Here is a 15,904-nt window from a genome sequence, read left to right as displayed (position 1 = left end):
GAGCCCCTCTTCCCCTCCATCAAGCCAGACCACTCTTCCCAAAGGTAGCATCTGAAAGCTGCTGCAATGCTTAAAGAGCAGCTTTGCCTGCTGACAAATTGAAATTTCTTCTCTCTGTCACAAGCGGAGTCATTTCCAGGTGCCCACATCACCTTTCCATAGCACAAACAGGAGGACTGCAGTAGTTTTCAGGCCCTAAAGCTGCTCTGAAAATCCCCTTGCAACATTACTGTATCCCTGCTGCTCCCATTTAGTTCAAATAGCTCAGCAAATGGCGAGTCTGGTGCCCAGAAGAAATGTAAATTGTGGAGCAGCTGAAGATGGTCGCTGTCTGTGCTTTCCAGCTGCCAGGTGAGTGAATGAGAGAGGTGGGTATTACCCAGCCACGCACGGCTCATGGGGTACAAACTCCCATCTGAAAACAAGTGCCAAGAGCCACTGGTGCCAGCGCAGTTTAGTACGTGGTGTATTTGCTGGGTCTTGCTCTTCCATTTTAGGTATCTTGTCTCCCTAAATCTAAATAAAGAACAAAATGTTATTTGCTATAAAAAGGTGCAGTTTATGTTTTTAGTTAGTAGTCTGAGATCCGCTTCTGTTCAGGACAGTCCTCTGAAAATGAAACTTAGCTTTGCTGCAGGAGTATAAATCAATGGGCTAGTGCAATGGAAGAGAGAACTCTTAGTGAGATCTCTTTGGTTTCTACAACATCCATGTCCGCTTCAACAGAAAATGGTTTGTATGTGCCAAGGCCAGCTTTTGTTTTCTCCTCTGCAGGATGAAGGTAAGGCCTATCCACTTGCCGAAGATGTGCCAAGGTTACTCGAATGCCAGTGAAGACCTCTGCATTTCCATCAGAGTGCTTAAGAAAGTACTTCCCTAAAAGATGGTGCTGGCAACCGGTGCTGCTGCCCTGGAAGATGACCCTGTGAATGAGAATTCCCTTTGTGGCAGGCATGCTGGACTGGCTGCAGCATCGCTGAGCACAGGAGGAGACTTGCCAGTCAGCAGGGACCACTGGGCTTCTTGAGGCTTACGCAAGGATGCTTAGAGCTGCGTGCATCTCAGAAGCCACGTTTCCTTGGGAGAGTTGATTATTTCAAATCTCCTTTCATTCCAAACTGTAACATAATAGAAATACCAAACCCAAGCTTATTGAAGTCCTTTGTTCAGATGCTGGTGTTTTGATATTTTATGGGATTCATATCAAGTTGAAAAAGATTTAAAGTGCTTGATAATTCCGTTGTATCTCAGTGAAATCAGTGATTACGTGAAATATTTCTACTCCTGTCTGTTCTGCTAGGAAGAAAAAAAATCTGTCAGTTTTAAAGAGAAATAAGCTACCACTCACCAACATTGGCTGGATGCTCTGGACTACTAAAGATGTCTTTCTCTGGTGGTCAGCTCTCACCACCAGCCTCCCATCATTTCTGTGACAGCTTCTCTCTGCACAGATGGAAAAAGGCACAGTCTCTAGCGACGATGAGAAAACCCCAACCCTAATTTTGCCTTCCTTCTCTCAAGCTTTTCTTCCCTGTTTAAAGAAGGATGAGCAATGAGGATGGTTTGCAGTGAGGATCTCCCCAGTGAGGCGCAGGAGCAGCAGTGGCCCAGAAGGATGACCTGTGCGGCCGTACAGGTCCTACTTCGTGACATTAAGCATAAGCCACCTGTAGCAGCGGTGAAACGGGAGCTGTGTCAGCCTTACTTTCTCCAGTGAGTCTATCCCAGGGCCTCAGAGATTTCATCTACAGTGTCCTCAAAGCAGATGTAAATAACGCGGTGGTTGAAATCAAAGAGCTTCTGGTAGCTTGTTTCTGCAGTGCTAGCAACAGTGGTGAGCATAAGGAAAGGCTGGTTTAGGGCCAGTCATGAGGATCTGCCTGGAAATACCTCTCAGCATCAGGTACATCCTGACGTGCCACTCTACGAGAGATGCTTTCACCACTTCAGTACTGCGAAATATGAAGTTCCTCAATTTAGGGATTTTTCTTTCATTCTATTTTTTTCTCTTTTCCATGGCTGGCTTCCAATTTGGGGAACACCTGGACACAAAAACTGAATCAATCCCAAAAGAAGCCAGTTCTGAAGCTACGAGTAAACTTCTCCAGGCTACATGAAGCCACAATGGCTCTTACCAAAGGGGACTGGAGCTTCAGAGCAGCGATGGTAGCGCAGGTAAACATCACTGAACTGCAGCTGCACGTGGAAGAGGAAGAGCACAAAACGTCTCTGTGTTGTTACCCAAGATTTGTTTGAATCTGTTTTCATCTTCAGTGTGTAATTATCAAACTGGAGGGTTTAAGAATGAAAAATGGAAAAATTCTTCTTCGAGAGGAAAAAAAAGTTAGCCTTGGAGCTTGGTGTCCTCTCCCAAGAAACCTGTGAAGTATCTCTTATGATGTGGGAAGAGTAATTTGATTGTATTATAAAAAAGACTGGAAAAATGCACAAATTGGACTGACAAGCACTTCCAGTCGGCTGTGATTGCAAAAACCCCAGCTCACAGCATGAGCCCTCTCTAGCCACATCCAGGGAGTTGTATTTGTGAAAGGGATCAAAGAACAGACAAAGCCGTTGTTCTCATCATCTTCATTTTAGATGAATTCAGAATCCCTCCACATGCCAGTGCGTAGAATTTCAATTCTTTCCTTCCTCCTTCGGCAGCACTGTTAGGGTGTGGGATGGGGTCAGACAGTAACTTCTCATATTACTGAGGAGTTTAAAATTAAGCCTGCGCTTTGATGAACCAGAACGATCACAACCCTATTTTAGAAGCCTTGATCTCTGAGATGGCCCACATGCGTCAGGCAGAGCGGGAGATGCTCTGCACCTCCCAGGTTCAGGTCTGCGAGGGCTGCTGCTTTGGAAGAGGCAATTACCTATGCACATGGATGTTGTGGGCATGAGCAAGGGTCAGGTTTGCTCTGGCATCCTGCCTCTAACAGTCCTGCCTGTGCTGGATATTTCCTCATTTCCAGCTGGAGATATGGTGCTTCCACAGCACGTCCTGATGTGAGGGGTCCAATGGACACCAACAGGTTGCATGGGGCTGTGCCTGCCACGTGCAGCAGCTGCTGTTGCTGCTGGCTTGGTGTTACTGCCATCACCTTTTCCTTCGTGCCACACCTGCCTTTGAACTTGCCTTTCCTGTTTCTCCTCACTACTCAGCAGCTCTGCATCCGAGCCCGGGTACTGCTCTGCTCTGCACCGGCGCTCGGCCGCGGTGAACGCAAGGACACAACAGGCACGTAGTGACACATTAACCTCTGTGGTTGAGGAGATGATTCATTGGAGGACCACATCCTTGCTGCAGGGCAACTGTGCCTACCAAAGGGGCAGGACGAACATCGGTGAGAGGCGACTGCTTCAGCCATCTGACACCAAGCGGGACCTGTGAGTCGCCCAGTGACCCATCCGGGGCAGCTCTGCCTTCGGAGCAGGGACAGGCAGACGGCTCCCCAGCTGCAGTCAGCAGGCACCTTGATGGGGTTCACTCACTTCACTACAGACCTCTACAGCAAACACACCCATTCCTCTCCAAATTTTCTCTGCACCCAATGGAGAAGGGAGGTGCTCCTAGGGCACGGTTAATCCCACCAGCAGCTGTACAGCTGAGTCTGGTCCCCATTTCTCCCCACTGGCCATAAAGAAGGTGCAGGGAACTAGCTCAGGTGTGGGCATCACTGCTGTAAGAGCAGATGAGGTGGGTGCTGCTTTCCAAATCCTGAAGCGTGGGAACTGAGAGCCCAGTAACACTGCTGGAAATGTTTTCTGTGCGTGTATGTAATCCTTTCCGAAATGCAGAAAGCCTGCTCTGAACGAGGAAAGCTCCAGATGTTGCTATAGCTCTTGCACAGTTTTCGTGCTCCAGAAATTATATTGGATGAAAAGGCTTTTCTTCAAATTAACAAACGAGTTTCTGCCATTACAGAATGTTTTGTAGCCTTTCCTCCCACAGCATCACATGGAGACCCAGCTAATGAACACTGCTAGACCATTGAGTGCAGAGCTAGTCTAAACCTGTCAGGAATATCCAGGGCTGATTCCATACGTTAATTGTATGTTGTGTAAAAAACGATTTCCTAAGAGCTTTTTTTAAGTTAAACTGAAGATCTGGACCTTTCCTTTTTTATGTGTCAAGGGACTAGATAAACTGCAGTGGAAAGTCCTATAACAGCCACACTTCACATATCAGCACCACATCTCCTCTGTAGTGCCTCCTTTGCTGTGTAACGAACCCCTGTGTTTTAAAATGCATCTTTCTTCAAAGGAGCATCCTCAGGCTTAACAGGTATTCCGGGTTTCTCTTAGTTTATTGCTTCTCTTTGAAGGAGTGGAGATCCCAGGGTCCACCTTCTGAGTGCTAATGGCTTTTAGCCATGATGGGTCATCTGGACAGGTGGGCAGGGAGGAGTGGGGAATGTGCTGGACAGGCTTTTACGGCATAGAGAGGATGGGTGGTGGCAGGCAGGAATTTGCCGGTGCTGCACCATCAGGGGGTTCCCATACATAGGGAATTTCATGGAGACCCTTAAACCATGGCCAGCTTGCTCTGCTCATCGTGCTCACAGTAGCCACCGCTCCATCAACATGCCTCACATATTCCATTTTTGGTAAAAGCTGCTGAGGAAGTGTACAGAGAAGCAATCCTGGCAATATCTGATGCCTTTACCTGTCTTACCCATTCACGAGCTGCACTGACAGATGACTTCATGATGAAAGAAAAACGCGTCCTTGATGATTCCCCAATCTTTCAGCTACCAGTTTCCTCATAGAAACAGGCTTAAATGGACGTGGTCAGCTATGAAGTAGCCATAGGAAAGAAACAAGTGTTAAGAGGATTAAGATATCATAATTACAACTACTTGGTACAGAAATAGGGGCTTTAACGTGTACACATTGATATTGTGGACCTGCAGCTTTAACATTTTCGATTGATTCACCTCAACTTTCTGGAGCATCCCCATGCAGAAAACCCACCTGAGGTGGCAGCAGGCCTGCATAAAATCTCTGCTGGCAAAAACCACCCGAAGTGCAAAAGTGATGAGAGTCAGTGGCCCTGCCTCCAGAGGGTCAGTCTGGCTTGAAGTTACCTTACTGAAATCTCAGCATGAGCAAGGTTAGAGCCCACAGCAGCAAAGATCTTTGCTAAGAACCTAGTTAAGATGACTGCAGGCATGTGCTAGCAAAGCAGCCTGGTCAGACCTTGCCTGAACACTGAAGTCCTGGCTTCAGTGCTACTGGGGAGAGGACCTTAGCGTGGAGTCCTCAGGGTTGGTTCTGGGAATGGCTCACAGTCCCCTGAAGCTGCACTGATTTAAAATGGGCTCTGAGACATTTCCTGATGCTTCATTTATGGAAATGAATGTGGACTACAATTTTGCACTGCAGTTTTTGGGAAATGCTCAGGCTGGCAGGTGGTGACGACTCTCTTACAGGTACCTGTGCTGCAAAACTTCTCCAGCACACTGAGAGGTTTCCTAGCAACTTCTTTCCACAGTCTTTGTGCTCAGATTTGTTTTGAGATGTGGGCCATCATAAAACAGTATTTCTGCCTATTTAAACTAGTTTAGTTCTTTTAAGCTGGCAAGGCAAGCACAGCACAGCAGCAGTGTCTGATTTCTATCCTTTTCAGCTATTCCCCCCAAAACTAACAAAAACCTGAACCAATGTAGGTGGGTTTCTTGCTTTTTTTTTCATTAATCAGATCACCAGTCCATTGCTCAAGTTGCTGAGCAATAGGAAAACTCCAAATCCATCTTAAAAAAAACCCCAAAACACAGCAGCAATGTTTTCTCTGATCTCTGCATCTATTACATTCTTGCTGAGCTCCTCTGGCAGATCTGAAACCAACAGATGTTGACCATGTGCTTTGGACAGCTCTTTCCAAATACGTGAGAGACATCACATTTTTGAGTCAAAAATGCTCTTAAAACCAAGCAAACCCGAAGTAGCTAAACCATGCTAACCTTCATGTGCATGCGTGTTTATCCAGTTTAAAATTGGCCATAGATTTTAAGTCTGTAAATTCACTGATAGCATCCAGGTTTGAATACGCTGAAGAGTTTATTCAGTATTTCATACTGGCTCAGACGGTCAGCTTGAAGTGACACCCTTAACTAGAAAGGAAGTGAGGGAGCAATTTGGCGAGCAGAGAAAACTTGAAAGGGTTTGGGTGTAGGGGGACGTGAGAGAGAAACCCTGATTATCCCCATCTCCTAGAGTAGCACTCGATGTGATTTGTTACTGAAGTAATTCACTACACAAATACATATTTCTTCAAAGATAGAAGAGGGGAAAAAATTACTCCTCCCCCCCCCCCATTTAGCAACTGAAAAGTGAATGCCAAGTGCCTCGGTGTTTTTTTTGGCACCTCCGCTGCTCTGTGAACTCTCTCATAGAGAGCCATGAGCAACTGAAGTGCAAGAGCAAATGTGGAATCAAGTCTCCCATGCTGCAGCCAGACTCATTCCCACCCTCAGCAGGATCTGTCCCTGCCTGATGCTAAACAAACCCCATATTTGCGGGGCTTGGCATCCCACCTGGGCACAGCTGAGGCACAAACCAAGCCCTTCCAAAATCACCCTACGTGAACTCTCCCCCTTTCTCCATGCTGCCACCATGACTATATTAACCCAGCATCAGGCACCTCCATCAGAGATTAGCTGCACTTACACCCTTATGCATGCTGGGGGTTTGCCCACTCCTGCCATTTGCCATAAATGCTATAAACCATTGGATTTCTTGCTCAGCACTAAAGTTTGCACCGCTGCAGCTATGTCAGCTGTTGGCATTGGTTGCAGAGATCAGGGCAAACTTCCAGAGCAGATCAGGCCTTGGATTTCTATCAAAACCCATCTGTTCCTGGCTGAGAGTTATTCCCACCACCTTTATAACTGGGTGGGATAATGAGCTACTGAACCCACAAATTAAGCACAACATGGAGCTCTTTTAATAGCCTGCCTCTCCCGAAAGTCAAGGCTGCTGCTCCAGCCTTGTGTACACCAACCAGCCCAGGGAGCTAGGGCTTCTAGCTGACAGTGCCAATTGGTTTTGCAGTGTTACTGCACTGCTGACATTTGAGAAGCGATTTAATATTTCTCCCATGACAGTCACTTCAAATACTTGGGCAACAACTTGCATGAAACAGCAGCCGACAGCCACGCGGCTCGTCATTTTTGAGATGCCCAGGCTAGGTTTGGGTGCAGCTTGTGCCGGGGGGCAGGACTGTGGGGTGAACATCGCAGCAAACACACCTCCTCCATCAACCTTGAACGCACGTGGTAGCCGGGCGCGTGCAGGAGGGTTAGCCTCGCACCTCGGGCCCTGCCAGAGGGGCGCACAGGTGATTAAAGAGCGCAAGGGCTGCAAGGAACTCAGGCAGAGCTGCTGCAGCAGCGCTCCCTCCGCAGTGAGCCGCGGCACCAAGGGTTAACACTCCGCTGCCTGCCTCCACAAATCTGCATAATGCCTTGCGTTTGGCAGCTCATTTGCATAATTTTAAATGACTCTTTTGTCTCGAAAATAAAATCTGAAACATAGCTTCAAAAAAAAGTGGTAGAAATTAACGTTTCATACGCTAAGAAGGCTTGGTTAAGTCTATTTGTCTGAACGCGTCAACCGAGGTTGTAAAAATAATTTTAACAGAATGACATTGTTTCTTTATTGCAGAGCCTTGGGTGCTCTTTCCCGGTGCCATTTTGACTACCCTAAATAAGGTCTAACGCGCTCACCCACCCCACACAGAGGGGCTGAAGCTGGCCTACAGGCTCAGACCATCCGGAGGGCTCAGCAGCTCCAGCCTTCGCGCGGGGGGTCCAGCCTGCCCCTCTCATTAAACTGGAGAAACAACGCCGGCAGCTGGGGACTGAATTCCTGCCATCAGGATGTTGGGCTTAAATCCAGGCTGTAGATTTGTACCCAGAGGTGTTGACACACAGGTATGAGTGTGGTGTCCCACCTCCCACTGCCACGAGGGATTCAGCTCGCCAGGGATATTGTCTGGATCTCTTTCCCACTCTGAGTTCAGCTGACAGCCTGTCAGTCGGTCTTTGCAGGCTGAGCCCTGTACCTCTCAGCTCTTCTCTCCCTCATCTTGGGAGACAGGTACAAAGCACAGTGTCTTCTACCTGCAGTGATGTGTTTCAGCATAGGCTGAACTGGCACTTCAGCATGTTTTAAATCATAGTTTATCAGAGCAATAGAATAAATCCTGTGAAATAGGAAGCCAAATAGATAAGATATGCATTTAACAGTAACCGGTGTCCCACCTCCCACTGCCACGAGGGATTCAGCTCGCCAGGGATATTGTCTGGATCTCTTTCCCACTCTGAGTTCAGCTGACAGCCTGTCAGTCGGTCTTTGCAGGCTGAGCCCTGTACCTCTCAGCTCTTCTCTCCCTCATCTTGGGAGACAGGTACAAAGCACAGTGTCTTCTACCTGCAGTGATGTGTTTCAGCATAGGCTGAACTGGCACTTCAGCATGTTTTAAATCATAGTTTATCAGAGCAATAGAATAAATCCTGTGAAATAGGAAGCCAAATAATAGATAAGATATGCATTTAACAGTAACCTCACCTGTTGTTATGACTGAAGCCTATCTGAACTCTCATGCAGTGCCTTCCTATCAGCTTGTGTACATTCCTCAGGCAAAGACCTGTAATCCCTGCATTGAAAATTTACAGCATTTCTAAATGGGACATCCCAGCACAATGCACTTGTGCTCTTGACTTTGCAGTCCCAAAAGCTAGGCAACAGCAGAAGACATTTCCCACTCGATGCCAGCTCCCCCGCGGCAGCGTGCCCGGCAGGCGCTCTGCCCAGAGGAGCAGCCAAGGGGTAGGAGGGCTTGCCGCCTGCTCCCCTGCCAGCTGCAAGACACTGTGTCAGGGAAAGCTTTAAGCAAATTTAGCTGGGTCTAGGTAGCTTGTACAAGCTGTACGGCGAAAAGGGCAAGTGTAGGTACGTAACCCTGAGTGCACAGATCTGTCAAATGCTAGCAAGTTTCTACCTAGCACATTTAGTTCAGTTTTTCTTTTGCCCAGTGCTCATAACCCAAATTCAGGTGAACTTTGAAGTTTCCTGCAAGTGGTAAGATACTGATTGCCCTCTTTCAGACTCTAGTGGCATTACAATTTTCAATGAAATGTTTCAAAGATGATTTAGGGCCATCTTTTTCTGTCTTCACCTTTTGCAATAGCTAAACTTTTTACTTGTCACTGGTTAAAAAGCAGACAAAGGCAGATACGCAGTATTAAACATTTCAGCCCAAACAATTAAAGTCTGATAAATTTACAAACACCCCCTTTCACCTTGGTTTACAGCAGTAGGCAACACTCACAGCACGTGAAAGTACCTGTATGTTCAGTTAGTAGCAAGTAATTCTGTATTTGCAAATCTGCCTGCAGTTTTGTGTTAACTACCTACCTATCTATATAAATACAAGCACCAACACATACGCAAGCATATAAAACAGACAAGTGTTGTGGTAGCTGTTACTCACAATAAAATGTTCATCCATCAGTTAACTGTGTCCCTTTCCTCTTACACTGCAATGGAAAAAAAAAACCTTCTGAGCTATTAATTCCTATTTCCTTTCCTCCATTAGTTTCACCAAAGCAGTTCCCAACACAGCTCTCCGTGTACTGCATCCCCTATTGACAACTGCCCCCACTGCATTATTTTTTTCTCCCTTTTAGAACTGAAGCTCCATCACCTTAAAAGTCCTCAAACTTTATTTCATGAATGCTCTGTTAGAACTGCCTGTCTTCACATCAAGTCAACATCTGGGTTTTTTGACATTTAATCACTTCCATGACAGGTTGTGATGACCCACTGCAATTATGTTCTCAGCTTGGGAATATGCTACAGGGACATGGAGGAACAGTTAAAAAACAGCCATCCTGTTCTATGTAAGCGCCCTTAGTGATTTAAGGGGGGGGGGGGGGGGGCACAAAAAGAAGAAAAGATTTTCAGCAGAATTGTGGAGATCTTTCCTGAAAGCAAAGCCCATCATTTAAAGGGAATGGGGTGGTCCAAGAGATGAGAATGTTTTCACTCCTTGGAGAGCTGTGTTTGAAACCATGCCTGCACGCCCGTGACGGAAGCCTCTAGCTGCTGAAACGTGGAAGAGCTATTTCAGAAGGGCTGGTGAATTTACAGCCTCTGTGTGCACTCATTCTGCACAGGCCAAATTTCCCCTGAACAGCCACTGTTTATCGCTTCTCAAATGACACAGCCTCTGGTTTGTTTAAAATGCCAGCAGTAAGCGGCGGCTGCTTCGGAGCTGTTTCACGAGCAGCTCAGTTTTCTCTCTGTGCGCCTGTGTTATCGTTCAAATCAGCAGTTTGGGCTTGAAACTCATCTCCCTCTCACCACCCTCCTGCTCACATTGCGGAGCAGCCTGAGAGCACCCAACCTGACCTCCTTTGGGGCGAAACCCAACGGAAACCTGCACTCCCAAAATGCAGCACAGTCTCTGGGGAAGCTGTGGGTGTTCAGTCCACGAGGCACACCTAGAGCTGGCCAACACAAACCTCCTCAAAATGCAGCACTGTGGATGCTTGGGCACTCGGCACCCGCTGCTTTATGCTACAGTTGACTCCTCTTGAATTTTTTTAATTTTAATAATTTTTCAAGTGGAATTAAAACCAAATGCAAGAACTATCCACTCTTTCTTTCTATATTATAAATACCAGTGCATGACAGGTGGCTATTTGATGGCAAAGGAACAGCAGCTAAAAAGTAGGCTACTAAACAGAAAGGTAAATCCTGGCCCCATTGGAGTCCATGGAATAATTCACTTGCTTTTGCCCTGGAAGGTCTCCACTCCTTTTCCTGCCAGAAACAAATTTACTCTGCAATGATTTTGGAAGGTAGTACATGAATCAAGGCCATACAGAACTACTGCTGTGAATGCAGTTCACCCTCACAATTTATAAAGGCAATTTTTTTTCAAAACTGCCACTTTTGAAGGTAAATATGGTTAAGGCAAGAGTAACTAACCCAATCAAATGGAACTAACAGGGAAATAAAACCCCTTTTTTGTCTCAGTTAATCATCCGGACTCCCTTGGCAGCCTGCTGACAGATACGCAGGAGAAGGCAATTCCACAGGGAACCCAGACAACCTGCTAGGACCACACACCCGCCTTTTAGGTTGCTAAAGTTCGAACAAATTCTGTCTTTCCTTACCAGGAGCTTACAGGAAGCTGCTCTGATGTAAATGAGCACAACTCTGTTTTTCAGCTGCCTGAACTCCTGCCCAGGTGACACAGCCGGCACAAAGCCTCAGACACGTACACCGTGCACGTGAGCTCTGCCCACACTGCCTTCCAAGGACGGTTGCACAAGGTGCTGCCCACAGCCTCTGTTCCCAGGACGTTCAGCTCCTGCACGGTGCCCAGGATGCCTGGGGAGCTCCTCTTGTCACGCTCAGCTGCATTTGTCAGCGGACAGATCTGGTCTACACATTCCAAAGCCATCACCATAAACTTTGTGATTGGGCCTGGGCAAGAAGAGATGTCCTGGATGCCTAGTCAGAAGGAAGAGGCGTTCAGAAATGTCTCTGCGGGCGCTGGAAGAGAAGGATACAAGTAAGGGGCTACAACAAGAGTAAGGAGCAACGTGAAGTGAGTGATCTATGAAAACAAAAACTCAGTCTGCCAGACACTGGTGGATCTACAAACTCCACTGTGTACTTGCTAGAGACCTCACCTCGATTCCAGACATACCGTGCCAACTCCCCTGAACAGAAGTAACCCTGACTGTATACTAAAGAAAGGAGAAACAGATGTAGAATCCTAATTTCTAGCCCAGGAGTCCTTCACTGCAGAGCTGGGCAGAGGAAATGTTGAGCGGCTCAGACAGGAAAGGGGGAGGGAGATCAGGTACCTGCAGCATCACCTGATTTTAAACAGATATATCTCAGTCTGTGTGCAGTAGCAGGCCATGTGTCAAAGTGTCTAGGCTCATCATATTAACTTCCAAACATCTGAGTCTCTTTTGGCCAAATTTTGACATGAGGTTCTGGTCTCAGAGGTCTCTTTTAGCTTAATTGACCCAAGCATCAGAGAGAGGCAGGAGAACTGAGTAGTGGTGCAGCTAAGGGAAAGACCGCAGCAGAGCTCAACCTTTTAGTTGCTGTAGAATCCACCAGGCAGAGAGAAATGGCGTGCACACTTACTAGACACTGAAGAACCCACTCTAGAAAAAATTCGTGGGAAACAAGTTTTTATCAGCTCTGAACCTTACCAAGATACCTGCTCTTATTTTTCTGTTACAGCAACCTCGTCACTTGACAGCTGGTACAAGTGAGAAGATAAGAGCTTATAAACACTCAACAGGTGGCATCAGGATGAAGTTTCAGCTGTCACAAATAAGCAATGTATAAAAAAAATCAGGCTATGACAACCTGGGACCTGAGCACAGCAAAACATAGCCCAGGACAGCAGAAAGCAAATGGCTGGCAGTGCAGTCCTCCTCAGCTGGAATTGTCTGATTTCTAGTGTTAACTTGCAAACTATGCAGGTACTTGCATTGCAAAACACGGACATGGTTTAAAAGCCTGATGTTCCCAGCCCCAAACAAACTACTCTCACACTATAGCTAGACAGAGGGAGAGCAAGAGGCAGTGAGGGACCCGCTTTGCTTCACTTTGTGGCACAAGGTGTGGGGAACAACATTTCTCTTTGCAATGTACTTTGTTGCTCACTATAGGAACTTCTGCTCAGCCTTGGGAACAATCTAGAAGCTGCAGCTTTCTGCACAGCATTCTTGTTGACATTTCCAGGAATGCTGGCCTCATTTCTTCCACAGCAAAATACAATCTTATGCTGCCAGCCTGATGTCATCTCTGTTGACATCTGGAGTTAACAGCCCAGAAAGCGCATACTGGGGCTCTCCTTCGCTGCCTGAAGCCTTTACTTCTCTGCTCAGGGCCTCCTTCCGACTTCAGCATGCCCCATCAGCTGCAGGCACCGCTGCCTGTGGCATGCCTGCCAGCATCTGCTTGTGCTGCTTACAGAACAAAGTCCCTTGCAGTCGTCCTACCCTAATCCTCCCACCTCTAGCAGGTCCCCTCCCTGTAGGACTAACAGACTTCTGTGCAAACCAGCAGGACCGCAGCTGCCGAGTGAGTTTAGAGAGTGGTCAGGAATAAGTCTGTCCTGGTGCACATTATCCAGAAGCTGTTTCCATGGGAAAGTTCCTGATCTACTGGAAGCGGACATTTGGGGAGCAGAAGGCTGGATGAGGTGACCTCCGGAGGTCCCTTCCAACCCATGGGCTCCTACCACTCTCAGGAAATGCTGACTCTCATCAAAACTCAATTTCAGACACGACAGCAATGATCCCACAGGACTTATTTTATATGGTATTTCCAAGCTGGCAAAAACTCTTGCACAGACAAGTACACCAGCAAGGAACTTGTTCTGCTGGTTGGGTGTTGGTGTATTTATAGCTGCACCTTCATAAGGAAGCTGCTGCTTTATCAGTAGGCCTGAAAATAGCACCATCTATACACCGAGGAGTTGTGCAACACAGGGAACTAAATTTCTTAGGCCAAGACAAAAGTCCTATCTTAAAGATACGTTTCGTATCTAGTTCAGTTCTTGATTTTTTTCAGTACTTGGTAAATATGAATTTTTAAATACCATTTCAGTATCGGATGTTGCCATCCAACAAACTTAGACAAACCAGAGGACTTGGGGAAAAGTCTTTTATTTTGAAGTTCTTAAAAACCAGAAGTTGTAAGAATGAGCGGTTCTACTATCAGGAAGCAATTCTCTTTGGAGTCGTTTCAGATAACTAAAGGATCATCAAACTCTGTTACCTGCATGATTACCTTCAAAGAAACGCATCAGTGGACAAGACAGGCGCTACCACTTACCGGTACTCCAAAAGTCAACCAGTGAGATGCAGCCTCGAAGAGGAGTAGGGGCGCTTCTGACAGCGCGCTGGAACTTCTACCGTGTTACAAACTCCTATCAGAATAACAACATCATCAGCTGAACACTTGGGTTTGTCTCCTCTCGTCTACACTTAGGATTAGTTGCCATTTTAGACGGCAATATAAACCCTTAGTGTGAACAAAAGCTGACATTTGCACTACTCAGGTTTGTTCTGGCTCCAAGCACAACTTCCAGTGGAATAAATTTTAATTTTTTTTTTTCATTTTTGCTTATGCTGAATGTTTGCATTGGCACCGCCATAGGCAATGGCTAGAGCTGGGGTAGAGTCATAATGTAAATAAAGCTACAGAAAAGGATTACTTCGAAATGCCAGCAGCAGACTGCTGAGCCCTAACAGACGTGTGCCCTCTTTGGGCTTTTCCAGCTCTTTTCCTGTCTTTTATCTAACGTGTTTCCATGTTCCCATTAACTTTTAAAGCTGGCATGTGAAGGGTGGAAGGAAGGGAGTAACGGAAATCTCTTCCTTATGCCTAGCCCCCCTAAGAGAACTTGGTTGAACAAGTCATGCTATTTGGAAAACATAAGCGCTTTGGAGACCTCGATCCTGAGAGCAAACAAGTAGGTGGAGCTTCCCAAACCCTACCTAAAATTCTGGAAAGCATTCCCAAGGGTGCAACAAGACCTACTGTGGGAGTTCATGTGGCCCATCTTCCTACAGTTCAAAGGAAAAGAGGAATGACTGTCAAATATTCAATTTTTGTCTGGAAAAAAAACTGAATTGAGATGTAAGGTTTTTCAGGTGATTATCAAAACGCAAGCGATTCTGATAAAACGACTGAGGTCAAGGCAGCTTAGAAGAATCTCCCACTGCAACATACAACATAAATGTTTTCAGAAAAAGCATAAAGACTGATGTTTAAAAAAGAAAAGCAGAGCAAAACTAACAAACTTTGGTACAATCACAAGCAGAACTAAACAATCCAAAACGTTTAGCTCTGTCCTAACAGGGGGAAAAAAAAGGTGAAACAGGGATCTACAAATTTTTAAAAGCACAGCTACTGCACTGTCTCACTACCAAACAGAATGAATCCTATTCCATGCCTTGTGTATTTCCAGAAACCTGTTAGGATTTTCCTTACAGTATAAGCTAAATTACTTATTTGTATTCTTGAATCCATTTGAATATCACTGTCACTTGAGAACAGAACATATGGGGAAACAGCGTCTGAGAATAAGAAACCTGGAACATATCAACTGAGTATTTCTTCTCTTTACCACATTTCCTCATGTTAATGATAGTTGTATTGAAAAAAAACTTCACAAACTCCCCAAATCTTTGGGCTGCAATCAGCTATGGCAGCTGATTCTCAGATTAGCTCCTTTCAGCTGTACTGAAGAGCCAGGGAAGAAAGAGGAATGGACGATAAGAAGTTGCAGAATTCCTTAGGTTTGATAGTGGGGGAACAAACAAGAGATTTTTAGGGTTTATGATTACACAGCCTCAGGAATGAATTAAAGCTCACTGAACTAGGTCCTAGAATTTTTTTGTACCGTTATCATGCTATTGCCAGCATTCCTCACATGCTATAAAATTCCAAGCTGGTTTTCTAAATTTCTGATTTCCTGAAAATAAGCGACAGCAGGCTGCAAAAGCAGCAATTCCGGTAAAAAAAAAAAAATAAAAATCAAAGCTTGGTACAATCCCAGCCAAGGTGTTAGTTTCTATAGAAACAAATGGCTGTTTTATTGACTTTGTTACTCAACTTTCAGCAAATTGAGATGCTAATTTGTTAAAAACAGCTCCATTTGCAAGGTATGCTCTCTTGGAACAGTACGGTTAAACCCTGTCCAGACGGAGGGTGCGCAGCCAGGGCGGCACCGAGTGCTTCATCGGCTTGGGAGAGAACTTCTGACGCCGACGTACCACGACCGCCCCCGAACAGGGTGGGGAGCGCTGCCTGTTGGAGGGCAGACCGGCCGGGCGGGGCGTAACCG

This window comes from Egretta garzetta, unplaced genomic scaffold (genome assembly GCF_000687185.1).
Source record: "Egretta garzetta isolate BGI_Z169 unplaced genomic scaffold, ASM68718v1 scaffold154, whole genome shotgun sequence".
Classification (NCBI taxonomy): Eukaryota; Metazoa; Chordata; class Aves; order Pelecaniformes; family Ardeidae; genus Egretta; species Egretta garzetta.
This window is presented reverse-complemented; position numbering follows the sequence as displayed.